Consider the following 23,502-nt stretch of genomic DNA (forward strand, 5'->3'; position numbering starts at 1 on the left):
CCAGAAAATATCATGTATTTGAAGAACTTTCTCTCCTTATTGGTTTTATTTCAATTTTCTGTGGATCCTTACCAGGAGAAGCCTTTCTAGATAAAATTCCTCATTGTATGCTATGAGTTTCAATACCCTAAAGTAATTTCCTGACATTTATATCTACTGTGTTGTGCTTGACATTAATCAGCCAAATTCCTATTTATACTGAAATGTGTTTACCATCATTATGGGCTCAATCTCTAAATCACATAAGATATAGCAGAAAGAGTTCTTATTCAGTGCTCAAGTGTTTGGTAACCTGCTGTTTTATCTGAGTCATTGTGTGGCTCTAAATTCCTGAAAGTAAAGGGAGGCATCATTCCTCGCTCTATTTGTTGTGATGTTATTGGATGATGGCCCTGGAATGCAGGTATTTTTTATGTCAAGTATATGCTGCTGTGCTGAGCTTCATGCTTATCTTGAATTTTAAAATTTGACAGAGGGTATCTCTCTGATTCCCAGGATACCATCCCATGGATTGATAGCATTAATACTGCCTGAGTATTTTGAGTCATTAAATTGCAGCTGTATGAACATCTTCTTGCTTGTTATGCTTGCTTTGATTTTTTTAAATCAATATGACTGTTTTATATGCCTGCATGGATATGTACCATGAAAGTGATCAAAGAATATCAGAAATCCTTACCCTGGAAAATGGATAGTTATAATCCCCATGTAAGTACAGGCAAATTTGTCCATCTCCATTCCAGATCAGCAAGAGTGCTGAATTAATCTGCCCCCTCTCCAGGTCTGTGTTGATTATTTATGACCAACATATATATTTCTACTGTTTTCATCTGTCCACTTGTAACTGTTTTATACAGGAAGTTCTTTTTGTTCAAAATGTTATTGGTATTGCAGTTTATATTAGGGTACTTCAGGGTCTGGAAGAAGACTACAGAACTGGAGTGAAAACAACTCTTTGTAGAAACTTCAAAAAAAGCCTGTTAGTTTTTCTATCCCATTGTTTGTGTTATTGAGGTTTGCAATGGAGAAAGAGACTTAATGTGTACTGCCACCTCTCCTGGACCTGATTATATTGACTTGCATGACATTCAACTCAGAGACAAATATACCCACCTCTGTTTTCTCAGTGTTGTGGTTAAAGGCACAATAAACAAATACACCCATTTGTGTATGTTTTTTTCTTTCTGTAATGAGGAATTTTTCATACAATTTTCTCATGCATACAATTTACTGTTGATCTTTTTTCTTGTCTCACCCTGTTAATAGATATTGTTCTTATAAGGTGAAATCCCATTCAAAGTGTATAGAAATGACAGAATTGACTCTCCTTTTCAATTTACTTCTAAAGTAACTGACTATATCACAGAATAAGAATGGGTAACACCAGAATCATACAACTGTATTTTCAAAGAAGTATGCATTTCCAATGATGTCACTGTCATGCTTACATGTACACTCGTATGGTATATTTTTGAAGGCAGTGACCTATGATGATGTGCATATCAACTTCACTCAGGAAGAGTGGGATTTGCTGAGTCCTTCCCAGAAAAATCTCTATAAAGATGTGATGCTGGAGACCTTCAGGAACCTCACTACTATAGGTAAAAATGAATTTCCTTCATGTTTCAAAATATGGAGACAACCTTTCCTTGCCTTATAATGTTGTTCTGTAATTTGATTTAGAAAGAAGAAAATGAGATGAGTAACACAATCATAGTTCTTAGGTGCACTTAAGATAATGAGCTAGCTGGGCAGTGGTGGCACACGCCTTTAATTCCAGCACTCTGGAGGCAGAGGCAGGTGGATCTCTGTGAGTTCGAGACCAGCCTGGTCTACAAGAGCTAGTTCCAGGACAGACTTCAAAACCACAGAGAAACCCTGTCTCGAAAAACAAAAAAAAATAATAATAATTAAAAAAAGAGAATGACCTAATTGTTGTACAATATTAAATAATATAACATACATATTCTGGTACTGTATTTCAGGGTACATTTTGGAGGTCTGTAACACTGAAGAACATAGTCAATGCTCTAGAAGACCTACAAGGTAATTTTCCTGTGCAAGTTTATAACAATGTGCCTCTGATGAGTTTCTAATATGTCCTGGAACAATGAATCAAAAGCAGCATTGTAAATAAGCACAGCTTTAAATGCATTGATGGTTATTAAATTCTCACAAATCCATATTCCTCAATTTCTCATAGGTGAATTGCATGTGCAAGGCATTCATTTAAGAAAACGTCAACAGCACTCGGGAGGCAGAGGCAGGCGGATCTCTGGGAGTTTGAGACCAGCCTGGTCTACAGAGCTAGTTCCAGGATGGGCTCCAAAACCACAGAGAAACCGTGTTTCGAAAAAAACTAAAAAAAAAAGAAAAAGAAAAAGTCAAGGAAGCAATGACTAAACAGATAATCACCATTTGAATCATAGCAACGTGAGGGCTATGTAGTAGATCTGCCAGTCCATTTCTTTCTTGCTACTTATGACAATAACTTTATACACATTTCAGTGATGAGTGTAGCTGCAAACTTTCTCCTAAATCAATAGCTCATGGTAAGACTTGGATTACTCATAGACTTTTTGTGACTTGTTAAGTTTAGTGAAAGTGGCAGTTAGAGTCAAGGGTCAATGGGCAGTTGTTGTGGAGAAACCTTAATATCTATACCACAAGTCTATGAGGAACAGCAAGTGAAACCATGAGGATTCAATGTGGAAATCTTTTATTTACTATTCTTCCTTACTATGTATATCATATGTGAACTCTTGATACAAGCATATGAGAATATGGATATGGAAAGATGTAGCATACGACTCATTAAGAACAATTAGAAGATAAACTGTAGTTCCCATGGAGAGTATACTTGTTCAATTAAGTGCAAGTATACAGTAATTGGTATTTTACCATCATTGTTAATACATAAACAACTTCACATTAAAAAAAAAGCCCCATGAGTTCTAAGTCTGCCAATACTTCTTAGTGTCTTAGTTCACTTAGTCAATGTATAAGGATTCACAGTAAAATTTATGAATGCAGTAAAGATCGTAAGGCACTCAGTGTATGCATTTCTTTTAAAAAATGTGAAAAAATCATAGAAAAATATAGAGATAGGTATAGATGAAATGGTAAACCATGACACAAAGGAATTATCATCACAAATATTTTTCCTAATGAAAGAAGAAAACATGATTTTAAATGAAGTTATAAGACATTAATATTTGATTCATTTTTACAACTGGAACAAATTATGAAATTAATTCATACAGATCTGAGGTTCAACAGTATATTGAATGTGGTAAAGCTTTTACATGTGTAAATTATCCTTGCAGGATTGAAAGAAATCAAATTGGAGAGAAATTTTCAGTATGTTCTCACTATGCTAAAACCTTGTCTTATGACACTCACCTTCTAAGGAATGAAAAAACACATACCAGAGAAAAATGCTGTGAAATTAAGCAATGTGGTAAAGCCTTTGATTATCACAGTCATCATCAAATGCATGAAAGAACACCCACTGGAGAGAAACCCTATGAATATAGTCAAGATGGTAAAGACTGTGTTCATTATGAAACTCATCAAAGTCATAAAAGAACACATAATGAAGAAAAATCATATAAATTTAATGCGCTTGGTAAGGCCTTTGCTGATCACAGTCATCTTCAAAAGAATAAAAGAACACATACTAGAGAGAAACCCTATGAATGTTTTCAATGTGGTAAATGCTTTGCATGTCAGGATAATCTTCAAACACATAAAAGAACACGTACTGGAGAGAAACCCTATGAATGTAATCAGTGTGGTAAGGCCTTTGCTCAGAAAAGTAATCTTCAAATGCATAAAAGAGCACATAATGGAGAGAAGCCTTATGAATTTAGTCAGTGTGGTAAATACTTTGCACATCTGGATTACCTTCAATTGCATGAAAGAACACATTCTGGAGAGAAACCCTATGAATGTAATCAGTGTGGTAAGGCCTTTGCTCGACCTAGTACTCTTCAAAGTCATAAAAGAACACATTCTGGAGAGAAACCCTATGAATGTAATCAGTGTGGTAAGGCCTTTGCTCGACCTAGTACTCTTCAAAGTCATAAAAGAACACATACTGGAGAGAAACCCTGTGAATGTCATCAGTGTGGTAAGGCCTTTGCTCGACCTAGTACTCTTCAAATGCATAAAAGAACACATACTGGAGAGAAACCCTATGAATGTAATCAGTGTGGTAAGGCCTTTGCTCAACATTGTAGTCTTCAAATGCATAAAAGAACACATACTGGAGAGAAACCCTATAAATGTAGTCAGTGTGGTAAGGCCTTTGCACATCATCGTCACCTTCAATACCATAAAAGAACACATACTGGAGAGAAACCCTATGAATGTAATCAGTGTGGTAAGGCCTTTGCATATCTTAGTAATCTTCAAGAGCATAAAAGAACACATTCTGGAGAGAAACCCTATGAATGTAATCAGTGTGGTAAGGCCTTTGCTCAACACAGTCATCTTCAAACGCATAAAAGAACACACACTGGAGAGAAACCCTATGAATGTAATCAGTGTGGTAAGGCCTTTGCTCGACCTAGTACTCTTCAAAGTCATAAAAAAACACATACTGGAGAGAAACCCTATGAATGTCATCAGTGTGGTAAGGCCTTTGCTCACCGTGGTACTCTTCAAATGCATAAAAGAACACATACTGGGGAGAAACCCTATGAATGTAATCAGTGTGGTAAGGCCTTTGCTCGACCTAGTACTCTTCAAAGTCATAAAAAAACACATACTGGAGAGAAACCCTATGAATGTCATCAGTGTGGTAAGGCCTTTGCTCACCGTGGTACTCTTCAAATGCATAAAAGAACACATACTGGAGAGAACCCCTATGTATGTATTCAGTGTGGTAAGGCCTTTGCCCATCATAGTCACCTTCAATACCATGAAAAAACACATACTGGTGAGAAACCCTATGAATGTAATCAGTGTGGTAAGGCCTTTGCATATCTTAGTCATCTTCAAAAACATAAAAGAACACATACTGGAGAAAAACCCTATGAATGTAATCAGTGTGGTAAGGCCTTTGCTCAACACAGTCATCTTCAAAGGCATAAAAGAACACATACTGGAGTGAAATCCTTTAAATGTAATCAATGAAGTAAGGTCTTTGCTCACAACTGTGCTCTTCAAAATCATAAAAGAACCCATACTGGAGAGAAACCCTATAAATGCCATCAATGTGGTAAGGACTTGCATGTCACAATCATCTTCAATTGCATAAAAGAACACATACTGGAGAGATACATGTGAATGAAATCTGTCCTGAATCCTTTTTCCCAATCATCTCCAAATATGTAAAATAAGACATCTTATAGAGAAACCCTGAGTTTAATATGTGTGTTCTTTAAAAACATGAGAAAAATCATACTGTAGTGATACTCTATGAAAATCAGTGTCAGAATGATTTGTGCTTCATATAGGAGTAAGACTTTTTGTGTGTAATCAATCTGATTAAGTTTGTGGTGCATATTACCATAATCTTAGGACCTGAGGAAAAAACTGAGGGCTTATTGTAAATTATTCTTTAAACAAAAACAGTTATTGTATAGAAAAGAATTTTATAGTGTCAACAATTTGTTCAAGCATCATGATACCTCTTATTATTTTAGTTTGAAGTAGCAAACTAATGGACAAACATTTTATGAAGCATTATTGGTTGGAGAAAGGGTATTTAAAGAAACATACATTGGTCCTGAAACCAGAGCCAAAAGAAAGTACCTTGTCTCTGAATCTAGAAGTAGTTAAAGAAACAACATCTCTCTGAAAACAGCCAACGTTAAAAGGGGCCAGTAAAGAAACACAATTTGGCTCTCAAATCAGATCCATAAAAACAAACTCTACCCTTGTCCACTGCGCACAAAAGCAATGAATCCCTCGGCATAAAATCAAGCCCATCCCGGAGCTTTTTCAGGATCAGGTATTGAAATCCAGCAAATTCCCACCATCAAAATCTCCTTTGCTCTCGGTTATTAAGAAGTCCTATTTGAGCCTTATGCTCATTAAGCATGCAGCTGTCCCTTTCCACACTTTGCAGAGGTATTCATACTCATGTTTTCTTCCTTCTCAAATAAATCTGATTCAAGATTTATGTGAATACCTCTTTTACTGGAATGTTTCAGAAACTCCTGGAGTTGAGCCAAGATACAATTGATACCTCTGTTTGGGAACTTAGTTCAGAAGATGACAGAGTAATTGGACATATATTATGAAATATTCCCTTGAGAGTAGAGGAGATCAGAACCAGATATTTCTACTGGGAAACTTTCTTCTTTTTTTGTTTTTGTTTTTTTTTCTTCTGTTTTTTGAGACTGGGTTTCTCTGTAGCTTTGGGGCCTGTCCTAGAAAAGCCTCTGCCTCCCAAGTGCTGGGATTAATGTTGTGCACCACCACTGCCCGGCCTGGAAAGCTTTCTTAGAAGAATTAATTTCTTTTACTTCAAGTCTAAGTTTGCTTTTTCTTTACATGAACCAATTCATTGTGTAAGTAAGCTGTACGATGACTCTCAGCTCCTCTTTTACAGAAATGAATGAATGTTTACAGGAGAAATGTTTTCATGAGTGAAAAACTGTCTTAAAAGTTTTGTTCATTGTAGTTATGTGATGTATGTGTGTGTATTTGTGTGTATTTGAATGTGCATTCTGTATCCACATAAAGATAATACCTTGGATATTATTGCAGAAGAAATTACAGGAAGCTGTCAAACATCTGACATTAGTTCTCACCTAGGCATGACTCTAGTGCCTCATATATTTTTAGTCTATTTATATCTTTTTGAAGTCTGGAAATAGGAACACACTCTTAGAAAAAAGAAAGTTCAATTCATGACAACAATTGGTTAATTTCTTTAGAAATCACAGTTTTCTCTAGCTTTAAGTAAAAATTTTTATCATAACCTTGAGGGAAGTAAATTACATACCATGTTTAATCAAGACTGGTGGAGATCATTGCATTATGGTTTCTACATTGAAATATTTGAAGTATGTACTAAAGTGAGCTATATGTGTGGCAAATCCATTTAGTGAATTCTATTTTGTAGTCTTTATATTACTTCTATGGATTTTGTTCATCTTTTTTTGTGCCTTTACCAAGTGATGGGTATTTTTTTGCTATAATGTATAGAATGGTAAACCCATCATACTTGTTTCCCATTGGTTATTGAAGTGTCAGGCCATGTGGGAACATACTTTTTGAGTAAATGTTTTGGGTTGTTTCTGGTTTAGATTTTTATCTTTTCAGAAATTCCCTTCAGCTTTTGTTTGTTATTAATCCTAGCTTGGATGTCAGGAAAAATTCAGGGATTATTTTGAATTCATGATGCTCATATGTCTGCCCCCTGTATACAAGTCCAAGGGTCGATGATGAACTCCAAATGTATGTGGTTTTTCAACAGAATTTGACAGTATTCACATTAAAATGACTGATAAAATAAATAATAAGAAATGTTAAATACCTTATGTGTATTTAAAGAAGTATTTTCATTCATGTTTTATAGATGTAATAACGTAGTCTAATCAGCAATCATCTGTTTATCTGACACCATAACTTAATGTTCTTTTCTTGTAAATTTTTTTGATCTTTATTGAGCTCTACATTTTTTTGCTGCTCCCCTCCTGCCTCTTCCCTTCCCTTCAGTACTCTCACAAGGTCCCATCCTCCCAATTTACTCGGGAGATCTTGTCTTTTTCTAATTCACATGTATATTAGAACTTTGTATGTCTCTTTAGTGTCCTCATGTTGTCTAAGTTCTCTGGGACTGTGATTTGTAGGCTGGGTTTCTTTGCTTTATGACTAAAATCCACTTAATGACTGACTACATGTGATAATTGTCTTCTGTGTCTGGGTTAGCTCTCTCAAAATGATGTTTTCTCGCTCCATCCATTTTCCTGAAAAATTCAACATGTAATCGAGGTTGGGATTCTAGTCTTGCCCATAAGAGTCCTTTCCCACTGAGTCATCTCATTGGTGCTCAAATTCAATTAGAAGAAATATTACAACAGTAGAGTCTTATTTTCTTTTCAAATTGTAAATGCAATTTCATACAACAAGAGAGGACCATGGGACAATTTGAATAGTCAATCTGCTATGCATGTGAAAATATTCTTACCAGCACAGATTTTTTTAATTTCTTCATTCTGAGAACAAGACATGTATTTATACTTTCTCAAAACCAAAATTACATGCCAGAAAATTGCATCATTTATTAAAGTTCATTGCCTCTAAGTCTGATAACCCGGCTTCTATATCTTGTTTACCCTAATACTCCTACGAATTTTTTCATATTTGTTGACTTCATCAGTTACTTATACACACTCCTACATCATCTCATTCACAAATAATTTTTAAACCAAAAGAAGTTTCTTTCAGTGTATTTGCAGTCAAATGACTCCCAAGGTTTAAGGACTAAAACTCACAACGTGGACGTAGATCATAGACCCCTGTTAGTTTTCCTATCTGTGCTACATGCACATCATGTCGCAGGTGTAGTCACAAAAGCACACTTCAAACATTTTTAAATGGATGGAATTGACAATGCAATAACAATGACTCATTATTTTGAACATATGAAATTATTTGGCCATTTAAATAATACAATTTGAAGAAATATTGTTATTTATCAAAACAATGATGTTCCCTTTTAAGTCTTTCATTATGTGTTTTTTTTTTTACCCAATAAGTCCTTTACAAACATTTCAGCTCAACATAGAGGTGCATGGCTCTAATCACAGAACACAGGAGTGTGGGTGGGTCCAATCTCAGTGAGTTTGATGCCAGCTTGTTCCACATAATGCATACCTGGCATCAATGGCTATGTGGACATATCCTATCTCAAAAACATCACAAAAGACAAAGACTCCCAAATTATGGAAGTTTTCCTAATAAAATCTGCCTGGAGTCAGACTGATTTCAACCAACATTTTAAATATTCCCTCACATAAAGAGAAGTCTCTTAACAATGAAAATAAGAAGCAATATACAAATTACATTCACATTCCTTCCATTGAATCTTTGACAACCATCTATAGTGGACTTTATCCTTCAAGTGATAAGAGACAGAAGGAACAATGTGACTCCTCTACCTTAAGAATTATAATGACACATGTGGGACCTGGAGAGTTGTCTCAGGAGTACTGCTCCTCTTGGGTACCCAGGTTTGACTCATAGCACCATATCTGATTGGATAGAACTCCCTGTAATTGGAGGTCCTGGAGATCGGGTGCATTCTTCTGGCCTCTTAGGGTACAAAATGGGCAAATACTGAAAAGACAGATGTGTATTTGATTCTATATTTTAAATAGGTTTTCTTTATGTGCCTGTTACCTTAAAAAGGAATGAAATTCAACTTAGATGTAGGAGTTTGACCAGTGAGTGTAGCAAGTGTATCTCAGGTACTAGTGATGACCAGAAGACAGTGTCTACTCTCCTGTGACTGGAGGAACAGACAGTTGTGAGCTGTCTTATGGGTGCTGGGTATCAAAGATTCTCTGGATGAGTCACCAATGTTCTAAGAGCTGAGCCTTCTTTTCAGCCTCATGAACATGTCATTTATAACAGTAAGGTATAAAAGGCTGATCGAAGTTCATCTTAACTCATCCTTTGCCCAAAAGAAATAAAGGACTGATAGTATTGGAAACTAATTTAGTCTTTGTTCTTTTTTTTGGTTTTTTTTTGAGACAGGGTTTCCCTGTGGTGTTGGAGCCTGTCCTGGAACTAGCTCTTGTAGACCAGGCTGGTCTCGAACTCACCTCTGCCTCCCGAGTGCTGGGATGAAAGGCGTGCGCCACCATCGCCTGGCAGTCTTTCTTCTTAAAGAATTTCTGAGCCCAAATATTCCTCAACTGAGGGAAAAGTACAAAACAAAACAAATAATCAGGAAACAAGCTGAAAATGTAAGTCTTTAAAAGATAGTTGGCGGCCGGACGATGGTGGTGCATGCCTTTAATCCCAGCACTCGGGAGGCAGAGGCAGGCGGATCTCTGTGAGTTCGAGACCAGCTTGGTCTACAGAGCTAGTTCCAGGACAGGCTTCAAAGCCAAAGAGAAACACTGTCTCGAAAAACAAACAAACAAACAAACAAATAAATAAATATAAATAAAAGATAGTTGGCTATTTAACCAAAGCAATTGGCCATAATTGGAACATAAATACTTACTATTCAGGTGTACCCATGCTTAAGTTCATTCTACGAGGTTGTAGATCATTCTTGGCTGGCCAGAAAGAGCAATCATGTTGTTATCATTTATTGGTGGCACCTATTAATGACAGTAAACACATCACTTTTATATTCAAAGTTTAAAATTTTCTCTTATCCTGACTTTTGTTTATAGACCATAATCAATCATCATGCATTTAAATAACTCAAAATTCTGAACTATCAAGAAATTGGACACAGAATTAAAAATGGGGAAAATACCATTCTGCAGTAGAAGTCAGCAATCATATCTTTGAACACAGAACTGTATGGTAAATTTCTGTATGATATAGTGCACAGTAGCAAAGAAGATCAGTGCAGTGACTAAGAAAGGACATTTCTGTGAAGGTGTTGAAGGTAATTCCCAATAATGCTATCTAGAAACTATTCAAGATGCAGTCATGTTGAATAAAAGACTAAAGGTGGGCTTCAGCCACAAACACATGACCTTAACTCCTGAGCATGTCTGTCCTGGAGAATCAAGTCAGGGATCCACACATTCTTTGATTTGCAGAAATACAGGGGTGTGGCCAGCAGGTTCATAACCTAGGCTCTCAGGTCAGAAAGAGAAAGAAGACACCATATGAGTAAACTTGATGTCTCTTTAAAGAACTGCCTATTTTCTGCAAATGCTGATTTAGAAAGCCATCTGTAATAGGAGGCGAGCCTCTGATCACAGATCTCCAGCATAGCCCACCAAATAAAGGCAGTTACCGAGAAGCTGCATTTGTCTATGTAGTTTTGTGTTTAGATTCCTTTTCCAAGGTATTTCAGATTTTATCTGAAATTTTTGGCCACACATTGGAATGCCATTTTTATTTTTTTTACTTTAAAAATTATACCTTTAATTATAGAATATTGTTAGGATAATACAGCCATAGACAAGACACTAGGATAACTGACCAATACCAACGGGATCCGCTCTCCACAACCACAGAACACAGGCACAGAGTGTCTGGGTATGTGCAGGAGCAGCCAGGGGCCTGCAAACAGCAGTCATGCAAACAGCATTGGTGAAGTGTGACAAAGGCATGACTTCCACAGAGCTCAGCACTGGGAGTGGGCTGCGGATGACTGCAGGAGGGAGGGCACTCAGCTGGTGCAGACAGGTATGGGGAGATGGGAAGGCAATCAGAGACCCTCCCTGAGCCTTTCATCTACAAGGCAAAAGCAGCAAATGGCACACTAGCAAAACCTTTAGGCTGGAGGTGGTGTTGCAGGGCTGGGGGGATGGGGACCGGGTAGAGAAAGGGGTAAAATGAAGTTGGATCAGAGGTGCTGTCTTCTAAAAGCTACTCCCAAGCAGACACTTACAATGACTCAACCAAGTCATTGGCTACATACAGATGCCATATCTGAGTTTAGTTACCAAGAATACATAAGTCACCTAACGGTTAAAATGTGAATACCCACAGCAGGCTAGATGTCGTACAGAATAGAAACCACGTGCCTGCCCCAAGTTCATGCTCAAATGGGAGGGGCCAATCGGAGTGCTTTTCATTTGGTTGCTTTTGAGGCTGTCACTAGTGAATGACACGGTAGGTGTCACCCAGCTTCACTCACAATGACTCTGTAGTGAAAGCACTAAATGCCAAATCCCAAAGAACTTCAACAAAAAATTTTTTTGTTTTTTCCAAGACAAGGACTCTCTGTGTAGCCCTGGCTGTCCTGGAACTCTATCCTGTAAACCAGGCTGGCCTTGAACTCACAGAGATCTGCCAGCCTCTGCCTTCCAAGTGCTGGGATTAAAGGCATGTGCCACCCCCAATCCCCACCCCTGCAAAAAAAAAGGTTTCTTGAAAAAAAAAAAACATGTTAACATTTGCAAGTCTGCACTAAGCACCATAAAATGCACTGGGCCCCATCCCCTTCCATCCCCAGGGGACGGAGTAAGCACCAATATCCGGGCTACTCATAATTCCTGCCTGGGCTGAGATAAAGAGAACTGAGGTACTGGGCGACACTGGGCAACTCTCACTGTAACTCTTTGTACCTGGAGGCGGGAAACACACTCCTCTTTAGGCTTATTCATTTCTTCTGATGAGGCCAAAGAGGTTTCATCACAGGAGAAGATAACTCAGTCTGAGAAAGGGCAAAGGACCTAACTGTCCAGTCATTGTCTCACAACTGATGGACACATACGAGCAAGAGTTTAGTTCTGTACAAAACCAAGCCTTACAGGAGAGTGCACGCCTGCGCACCAGTGTTCAAATTCTTTCCCATAACACAAGAAAAGTAAAGGAATTCTCTCACATGGAGTATGCCTACAGTTCTATCTTATGGTCTACATCACGTAAGAACATGCTGATTCTTAGGAATTCGGTCTCTGCTATTAGAATACACACTTCACTATACATACACATTCCTTTAAGCGAGCTATGATAAAGACTGGGGCGTGGCCCTATCAAACCCTAGAGTTAGCAGTACAAGGGCGAGTGACCTAACTGTTAAAGGTAGATGGCAAAGGACACAGAAAGGACTGTCGCTCCCTGGGAAGGGCTCGGTGCTCCCTTCCCTGAAGGAGTCAACCCACTTCTACTCCTTCCATCATCACCTGCGGTCCTGTCCTTTCGTAAAGGCAGTTTCCACACTGCGATCTCTAAAGTGATTTCTGAAGACAATTCATAAACCTGATTAATGACAGCATCAATGGGTATCTCTTGCTAAGGTCACCACCATCCAAGGGCCCTTGGTCCTCAACCTTGTACCCTTCTCCTTTCACACTGTGTCTTCGGGTAGCTTTCAAAAGCGTGCAAGCTATATACAAGTGAGAAACAAGGGAAGTGATTCAGTCACTGCTTTCAGCGTGCAGAATCCTGTGCACAAGAAGGCAAGGTACCAATATGAGCTACTCAAGGAAAAAGCCCTTTGGAAGGGAAGTGCATGAGCCCGGCCACTGCGGTGTGTGAACAGTGGCTACCCAGGACAAGTCCGCATGCCTTCTTCCAGAGCAGCTGCGGCCACCCTAGTCCAGTTCTACATTCCCACTACAGTCTTTTGGGGCCAAAGATACGAGAGGAAAAAACAACTTTTGAAAAACCTACTCCATTTCCAGGACTAAGCATCCACCAGCATCTTGTCCTATGGTCTTCAGCTTTCAAGTTACTAGGAACGGGGGCTGCTTCTGATGAAGCGATTCTTGTAATAAAACCAGTGAAGAAAACTAACTATTTTGGAGAAGGGGAAAACTTCCCCAACGCTGTGGGTCGGAATTTCAAAGGGGTCGTATTCTACCATGTTTGAAAACGTGGCCAACAATAAGGAAAGTCAATCTAAAGGAAGCTCACTGATATCAAATCAAATATAACTACCTCCACGAGTCATTTCTTACTCAGGAATATAGGACTTAGTCGGTATGGACTCTGTTGTGTTTAATAAGAGCTGAGCTCCGGCTGAAACTCTTGTCACACTTGGTACATTCGTAAGGCTTCACTCCCCTGTGAATTCTTTGATGGGTGATGAGGTTGGAGCTTTGTGTAAACCCCTTTCCACACTGCACACACTCGTAGGGCTTTTCTCCCGCGTGAGTCCTCTGGTGCTTAATCAGATCTGACCTCTCCCCGAAGCTTCGCCAGCACTCGTTACACTCATAGGGCTTCTCCCCGGTGTGAATTTTCTGGTGTGTGATCAGATGGGAGCTGTGGCTGAAGCTTTTCCCACAGGCCATGCACTCGTAGGGCTTCTCTCCCCTGTGCCTCTGCTGGTGCTGGACCAAGTGCGAGATGCGGCTGAAGTTCTCCCCGCACTCGTTGCAGTGGTACGGCTTTTCCCCGGTGTGGATTGTCTGGTGCTGAATGAGGTGAGAGCTCCTTCCAAAGCTCTTCCCCCACTCGTTGCCGTCATAGGGTGGCTCGCCCGTGTGTGTTCTCTGATGCTGGATAAGGTGGGAGCTGCGGCTGAAGCCCTTGCCGCATTTGTAACACTTGTAGGGTCTGTGTCCCGTGTGCGCTTTTGGTGTCGATTGAGGTCTGAAATCTGACTGAAGGCCTCCCCACACTGAGAACTGTAGTAAAAAGAGCAGCGGGGCTGCGTTCCCAGCACCCCGGCAGCCTGATTGGTTAGCTTATGCCCCGAAATAATTACACGGACACTGTATTCTTTTAATCACTGCTTGGCCCATTTCTATCTAGCCTCTTCTAGGCTAACTCTCGCACCTGGACTAGCCCATTTCTAATATTCTATGTAGCACAGCTAGGTGCGCTTACCGGGAAGATTCTAGCCTACGTCCATCCTGGGTCTGAGCTTCATCACATCCATCTTCCCGGGAGCTGGGAGCATGGCATCTCTCTGAGGCGTCTGCTCTTGAGAGGAGAGCTGTGGAGTCTGAGCTCACTTCCTCTTACTCCCTGCGTTCTGTTATGTTTACTCCTCTCACCTATCTTCTAACCAATGAGAGCCAAGCAGTTTCTTTTTATTTAACCAATGACCTTCCTCCATCAGAGAACATATGTGATAGCGGATGCCTGTGTGAACTTCTTTGTGGGCCAGCAGGTCAGTGACCTGCTGGAGAGGGTAGCTGACCCACTCCTCTGCAGTCAGCTCTCCCCACTGTCTTTCGGACCTGTCCCCACTTTCAAAGACTTCTTCGCTTTCCAGGTTCTTCTCAGCATCCCCAATAGGCTCTTCGGACATGGTCACAAACTCCACATCTTCACTAAGCTCTTCTTTCGGGTTGTTTCGTTCTCGTTCCTGATCTGACAGTCCAGTGAGACAACATTTCCTTAATTCTCCTGCATCACGTCCCTGTAAAGGTCTCTTTGTGTAGGATCCAGAGGTCTCCATTCTTCCTGAGTGAAGTACATGGCCATATCTTCAAATGTCACAGGGGCCTGAAATCACACAATGCTTCCTCACTACTTAGCATCTAGGAGTTTAGTCCCAGCCTTTCTTCTTGAAATTAGAGACATGGTTAGAAATGTCGAGAAGGCATTGGCATTAAGTCTGATCTGGGACCCAGCCATGAGCAGGGTGGCTGCCTTCTCAGGCTCAAACGTTCGTCTCCTGGGACAGAGAGCAGGAAAAGTAGCTAGTAGACAACGCTGAAGGAGAGGAAAAGCAGGGAGCGAGGCGTGGCTAGAGGTCCTGCCCACTCCCCAGGGCTGGAGTTCAGATCGCCACCAGGTATGCAGGAAGGGCCCAGGACTGGTCACTCTCCTCCTTCTCTGACCCCCGAGCGAGACCCGCTCTCCACGTCTAGGTTAATACCAAGTACATGCAAGGCTAGAGTAAGGGAGGACAGCCCCTGGCTAGGTGCCCCCCAACTGGGGGTCAGGCGGATGCTATTAGACAGAGGCTTTCAACCCAGCCCTACAGAACGCCTCTGCTCTTCCCGAATGCCATTTTTAAACAGTCTTGTTGCGGGAGGTCCTCCCACTCCTCCAGCCTATCACCGCTGAGGTACCAGCCCACTGGGGCGTGGTTTCTCTCCCTTTAAAAAAGCGGCCACTTCCCTCTCCTCTCTCTCTTCACTTCCTGCTCCGCCTGTGACTAGACTCCTTTCCTGGTTGCGTAGAGGGCTGTTGCCTGGGACAGTGATCTGTAAGTTTTTTCCCCTTTAAATAAATACCACCCTAATAATCATAACCCCGAATTGGTGTGGCATTGTTTGTGACTTACGCCTTCACAGTCTTTTCTTTCCTACATACCAGTTCAAAGTAACTACATTAAGGGTTTTAATAATTGAAAATTCTTGACCAATATATCAGGCTTATTACTAACTACCTGTCACATTTTTAAGTTAACACATATTCTCCACATAGTAAAACATTTATTAGCATGACACAATCTAGACATGCTCCCTCTGTCTCATGCCTATCTGCTGGCCAGTCATTGCTTTATTTAGGCAAATTGAGTGACAATTCTTCAGAGTATACAACAGAATAATCACCCCACCACAGATGTTCCTTGTACATGAGATTTGCTTTGCAAAATATTCAAAACCTGTCATGAAGCTGATATCTTTCTTACATCAGACCTACTCAAAGCTGAGCATGTGTGTTACAAATATAAACCAGCATAAATAACCATAGAAAGACACAGTCAGAGCTAGCAATGAATTGTATGTACTATTGTATGAATTTGTATGTGCTATTGTACAACTGTGTGTGTATGTTTGGGCATTCTGTGTGTATATACTTGTGGAAATATAAGTATGTGATTGTATATATGTGTGTGTATATATTTGGAAGACAGAAGTGAATCTCTGGTTTCAGGCCTTTGATTTGATCAAACTTTTATTTTCTATTTCTTTTCAGATAGGGTCTCTGATTGCTTTGTAACTTTCCAAGTAGACTAGGCTAGCTGACCAACAAGCCCCAGGTACTCATTTGTCTCCATGTCCCTTTCCCATTACTAGTGTTAAAAGTCCTTGTGACTTTTTTTCGTTTTCTCTTCAGCATGGATTCTTGGGCTCAAACTGAGTTCCTTCTTCTTACAAGAAAATCTCACCTGTCTTCTCAGGCCTCTCAACTACAGATATTCTGTCAGCATTGTTTAGTTTTGGTTTAGTTTGTCAGATAGTTCCATGTAGCCGTGAGATTGGACTCCAAGTGCTTTATCTCCCTACCTATCTATGTACCTATCAATCTGTCTTTCTAATTTTTTTGAGACAGTATCTCAAAGTGGAGCGCTCAAATTCTCCTACTCTAATTAATCAATAAATTCCAGGAATCTTCTTGTCTGCTTCTTCCCCTGACCTGGAATTACAGGCATAGGCATCCAGAACCTGACATTTTATGGGGGTGCTGGGAACCCAAAATCAGGTATCTAATTCTTGCACTAAGGACTTTAACATCCCCCCATGCCCCACTGCCATCTCCTTGAAAGCAGGTTATGAAAAGAGTGTGAACAGATGGATAGATGTTAGATATACAGATGACACAGAATGGCTAGCAATTGTGAAGTCTAGCTTTAGTGCTTAGGAGTTCATTGCCATGGTTAGAGTTTGAAATTGAATTGAGCCCATAGTTCACATGCTTATTGACTTGTTTTTCCCAGATGGTGGTACCATTTGGGGTTAGTGTGATCTTTAGAGTATAGTTGGAGGAAGTAGGTCACTGGAGATGTGCCGTGCAAGTTATACATTTCGCTGGCCTTTCGTGTATTCCTTCTCTCTGCTTTCTAGTCCCCATGACATAAAGAAACTTCTCGGTAACCTTTCCAGTCATTGTGAATTTCTGCCTAATGGCACAGGACTAAACAACTGTGAACAGTTGTTCCCAGAAGAATGCCACACCTACACTGGGCCTTCTGCAAGAATAATCAATTGATTAGAACTTTTGTGATTCTGGAGAGGTTTGGATGATGTAGGTTTAGAGCATAATTATAGTTTATCTTAGATTATCTTTAGTCCCTTTAATAGTTATTTGTCTTAGCGTTCTATTTTCTGTACTAAGGGATTTTAAAGGACTTCTCAACAAAGTTATTGATTTGCAATATGCAGAAAAAGTAACTTTGGATATTGAAACCACATAATTAATACCAGATGATGTAGAATTGACTCCATTGTTTTTTCAGGTTCAAGATATAATCAGGAATAGGCTTTGTCTTATATATATATAGCACACATTAGATCCCATATGGGTCTGTCAGGTCCTCTAGCATAAGGAAATGTAGAAACTAAATAATTATTGTTTGGAAATGTGATGATGACATCAGAATTCATAAAAATATCATGTCAATAGCAGGATTGAAAAAGTTCTTTTCCAGGAGCTGGAGAGATGGCTCAGAGGTTAAGAGCATTGCCTGCTCTTCCAAAGGTCGTGATTTCAATTCCCAGCAACCACATGGTGGCTCACAACCATCTGGAATGAGGTCTGGTGCCCTCTTCTGGCCTGCCGGCATACACACAGACAGAACATTGTATACATAATAAATAAATAAATATTAAAAAAAGAAAAAGTTCTTTTCTATTGCGTGGGAACAAGCTGTATAACAAACACCACTGTGTTTGAGAACTAACAGATGTCATGACTTTGTCTTTTTCTACTTCCCCTGTATATTAGATTCATGTATGCCTCTTTAGGGTCCTCATGTTGTCTAGGTTCTCTGGAATTGTGAATTTTAGGCTGGTGTTTCTTCGCTTTATGTCTAAATGTTACTTATGAGTGAATACATACAATATTTCTTTCTGGGTCTGGGTTACCTCAATCAATATAGTGTGTTCTAGATCCATCCATTTGCCTGCAAATTTCAAGATGTCATTATTTTACTGTGAAGTACTCAGTTATGTAAATGTAGCCCCCTTTCCTTGTTCATTCTTGGGTCAAGGGACATATAAGTATTTTTCACTACCTGCTGCCTGGTGATTTGGATGTAGCGCTCTCAGCTCTTTCTTTAGTACCAAGTCTGCGTGCACACCACCATGCTACCTATTGAAGTGAGAAACCACAAAAGTGTATTTAACTATTCAGGGTTCAAAGGAAAAATAAACTCAGAAATAGAGAACTAGGTAGATGCCACTGTTCTAGATGCTCCTGTCCTGTAATTCTCCCAAGAGCTATGATGACCAACAGCCAGGATTGCACCAGTTCTGACTAACAAAGAGAGAACATAAACTTCTACTCCCTTTTTTTGGTCATATTTACAGAGAAAAACATACCCATGGTAAGTCATGCCCAATTGTCATAGAGTATCTAAAATATATCTCAGCTTGACCTTGAAAATATACCTAATATAACTACAAGATGGATTATAATTGATGACTACTAATTTATATTTCATGATATTCTAATTAGTTGATATAATAACTTTAAAGGCCTACACATTTGCATTGAATTGTTATATAAGGTATATAGGTACAATACTTTGATTGAGATTAAAAACAAATATATGTATATATATATAATTTTCTAACAAAACAACTGTAAATTTGTATCAATTTACAAAAATCTATATCAATATAAACTGAGATTACCCAAGCACCACCCAAAAATAGACCATCCAAAGGAAATGCTTAACATTCCAACCATTTTAGATAGGATCACCTGCCAGCACACACTCACCAGGACACCCCTAGGCAAATGTCAACCAATCAGGGGTCCTGAACCTTAGAAACTCCTCATCCCCACCTTGACTACTATAAAAACCAAACTCTAACTCAGTTCAGAGCTCTCCAGTTATTCCAATACACAGGACATGCAGAGAGACCGAGTTTGCAAACTTGCATAAAATAAAGGCTCTTTGCTTTTATGTATAGGACGTGATCTCCTTGTTGGCTTTTTGGAGACTTTGCAGATTTGGGTATAACATATTTATGTATTTCAGCATACATATTTACCCACACTTAACAAGGATGAAGTTGGAAGGGAATTGTGGCAGGGATGGAATAAGGAAATAAAAAAATGATGTATTTTCTTTTGATTAACAAATTTTAAAGATTAATTTTAAATTAAAAAGATGGGCTAGATAGATGGCTCATCACTGGGTGTTTTCACAGAGGACCCTGATTCCATTCCTGGACCCTGCATGCTAGCACACCATTTGTTCTGATTCAAGTCCCAGGTATCTCATCCCTTCTTCTGCCCTCTGTAGGTACTGTGCAGAGGCACATGCAAGCAAAACACTGTATAACTAAAGATTTTTTTAAGGTTAGAGAAAAGAAAAAAATGAAATTCTCTACAGTGATGTCCTGACCCCGAGACAGACAGCAAGCCAGGTCTAGTTAAAATGGACTCCTTCTTACCTTGCATGGAAGCAGCTGTGGCCTTCTGTCTTGCCACCCTGCTCAGAGCAAAACCAGCTTTGCTCTGAGAGTAACAGAGATCATCATAACCGTTCATCCAGGAGCACTGTATAGAGGGCTTTTAGGTGACTTTTCCTTGAAGTTTTCTGGTTTTGTGTTCTCTATCTTTTGTGTCTGTGAGATATACGGTGTTGGTACAGTTATCTTTTAGATTGATCATCAAGATTGACAATCTACTTTTCACAATGTCATCTACTTGATTTTCAACTAAGACCTTATGGTAAAATATAAACATGCCAGAGACAGTTCTTTCCATCATTTGTCTAATTTACGTATGTTCCTACAAGACTTCGTGGTAAGATTTCCTAAATATCTGTTTTTACATTGGAATCATGTTCACTAGTGGATTTGTTAATTTAGCATGCTTAAGAAAAGGGAGAACATATCATGAGTGTGTTCAGACATCCTAAGGAAAATCCCCATTCTTCCTTTGTTGAGGAAAAACACTGTTTTGAAAATAACTCCCTTGCACTTTGTGCCTCCAGCAAGAATAATTTTGTTTTCATTTCTTTTGTCTTGGCTGTAGAAATGGCTATTTTTGGTGGTCAAACTGACTACCTCTGGAATTAATCAATACACAAAGAATTAATTATACCTGAGGGAGATTTTACTTAAAGATTTTGGAATGGGAAAATCCTCCACTAATCTGGATAGCTTGAAATAATAGGACCCACCTTTAGCTGCTTGGTGGGCATGCACACCTTTAACACCTTGACACAGGAGCAAGAGGTGTGGGACCCTCACCCCTTATTATCAAAGGGAAGAGAAGAAATTTCCTAGCAGAATGTTTTCTCAGGAAGATAGTGGAATTCCCCTCTCCCACCTGCAAGATTCCAAGCAGAAGGTCACCTAGGTCAGCCCAGCCAGCCACCTGGTACAGGCTGTTAAAGATGGCCTAACTCAAGGACAGTGGCCTTGCTCTAAGAACAAGGAGAAAGCTGACTTTACAGAATGGGAGGAAGCAAAAGTCCTTGTACCCATGCTAAGGCAACATCAAAGATTCTCTTTGTAGTTAAGGCTTTAAAAGCTTACCCCACAGAGGAGATACAACTCCTCTCTACCTTGCTGTAATGGGGGTGGAGATGAGTTCCAAACATGTTTGCATTATGCTGATTAAACCTTGCTTATTACAGTCTGGACCTATCTGGTGGTCTCTCTCTGGTGGTCATAATCTGGGCACAACAAGAGGCACTGGGATTTTCTGAGTTTGAGACCAGTCTGGCCTACCGAATGAGTTCCACACCTACACAGAAAAATCCTGTCTTGAAATCACAAAAGCAAGAAAATCTGAATCAAACAAGATTATGATCTAATTTTAACCTTCTCACCTTCTGGTAGCAGCAATTGCATATAAAGTACATTGAAGTAGAAAAGTCTCTTTTTTATCAACTTGCTCTGGCTACCAAGCTCATTCCTTTACTAGTACTAGAGACTACTTCTTTGAAATTTCGGTGAATACTTAAAATCAGTTGAGACATCAAGCCTCATGGGCTGAACAACTACTGGATTCTTCACTTGATCTTTGGGAAAAGGCTGAGAAGCAATCTACGGAATTCTTTAATTGTCATTTTTAAGTAGCTATTTTTAGACAACCTGAAACACAGCTTGTGAAACATTATACTAAGCCCACTTTTTACATACATGTTGAGATTCATTCTACCAATCCTGTTCATGTAGAGAATCTTGAATACTGCAGTTCCTTCTAGCGCCATTATTCTCTACATATTCCCATTTCCATGAACACTACTCTTTTTATTATTATTCATTTTCCTGAAGTTTGCTTCAAATTCCAGTAATAAAACCCATAAAGCAATGGAGCCATCATCCAGCCTTCTGATGGGGGAAAGATCAGTCATCTTGTTTGAGATCTGGTTCCTCCTTTTCTCTTTTCCGTTGTGTGAATCCCTGTGAAAACCATGTAAAAAGTATCTTCAGTTCATCTGACCTCAGCATGAAGCCACAGAACTAACATCTCCTTTTGTGACCTTAAAACTCTCTTTAGCTGTTAATGTTCTGGGCATCTTTCCCCTGTGGGACAGGGAATCCCTACACCCACCTAGCACAGCACAGTGCACTGTACAAGCTAACTGGCCAGGTCGTATTCTGGAGGTAAAAGGGAAAGTTCCTGTGGAGTGCAAGATTATGATGGTGTCGGCTTTTATAGCCAGGGCAAGTGCTATTGAAATGCATATCTCGGCCAATCAAGAAAAGATCTTTGACTCAGGTGGCTGGAGAGGCCCAAAGTCTCTGTGCTGTCTTGTGAAGCGCACTTCAGTCCTGTGGGAGGTGTTCTTGTCACTCAGGCCTCCCTCACTAGCCAATCAGGCCCTCCAGGTGACCTGCCAGTCAGATGTTGTGCAGGGCTCTTCCGGGCACCGCATTCAGTCTCGATTTTGCAGAGGAGCTGGCGCCATTTGTTTTCTGTGTTCCGGTGAAGTTACTGCTGCAGGAAGTTGATAAACTGAGAGCTTTGGCGAGCTGAGAAACCACAACATGGTGAGCAGGGGAACGCTGTCTCCAGATGGGGAGGAGCAGAGGGTGAGGTGCGGGAGACAGCATGGTGCATCCTCCCAGGATACGCGTGGGAACCTGCCGCCAGATTCTCTGCATTGTGAAGTCCCACGTGGTCCTGTTAATTCCTAGACCTAGGGACAGACCTCTGAATAACTTTACGCTTTGGGTTTAATCCGCTTAAAGAATTGGGAGCAGGGTGCTGTGTGTACAAACATCTTGTCAACTTCAATATGCCAAAGTCAGTGAAGCCTAGGTTCTTCAGAATCTTCTCGATATTGCGCACTTTGCATTTAACTTTACATACAATCTCCATTTAAGTTTAACTATGTGGATGGTATCAAGGCATCTCACCAGTTGGGTAGCGCAGCACTTTTAGCTGCAACGTAGAAGAGGAGAATTGGTGATATAAAGGATTTGCCAATGCCTTGGAAATAGTTCAGTCTCACAAAGTAGAATTAGCTGAGGGAGGACTGCCTCTTAATAACCCAAAAGATAAATGTGTTTTATTCAGGGCTGTTAGAGTTTAGGATGCTAGGGTACACTTTGCTCAACTGGGTTGTCCAGATATTTGGCTCCAAACTATTACAAAGAATCCACTGTTGATTCCAGATATCAAAGAACAACCTTTATCAAGCCTTTCAAGGAGGCATTACAGTTTGCCACTGTCAGTGTGTGAAGTGATTTCTCAATGAAAGTTATATTAATTCTAGAACAGCTGCATTTCCACCCTGTTAGAAAAATAGTTTCTGAAACAAGTTCTCTTATGTTGATGCAGGTGGCCTTGGTCTGCTGCTGTCCAGGGCAATGACCTTGCTGTCCTGTACACTAGACTTTCAAAACTCCTTTAAAAATGATTGCACCACCTCACAGTTTTAAAATTATAAATGAGAGTCATGTAGTTGACTATGCATTGCAGTTGCAGGGAAAGGATTTGCATGTGGAGCATTCCTTCTGTCCTCAGACTACAGTAGGAGGAAGAGTTTATTGAAGCTGGTGGAGACACAGTGCAGAAAAG

General features: G+C 39.9%; 1 pseudogene; it reads left to right on the forward strand.

The window, feature by feature from the left end:
• Positions 1-645: 645 nt before the first annotated feature.
• The window catches only part of LOC121434589, a 47,963-nt pseudogene continuing 25,106 nt past the window's right edge, over positions 646-23,502 (forward strand).

Source organism: Microtus oregoni, unplaced genomic scaffold (assembly GCF_018167655.1).
Source record: "Microtus oregoni isolate MIOR12 unplaced genomic scaffold, Mior012 000044F_000, whole genome shotgun sequence".
NCBI classification, from domain to species: Eukaryota; Metazoa; Chordata; class Mammalia; order Rodentia; family Cricetidae; genus Microtus; species Microtus oregoni.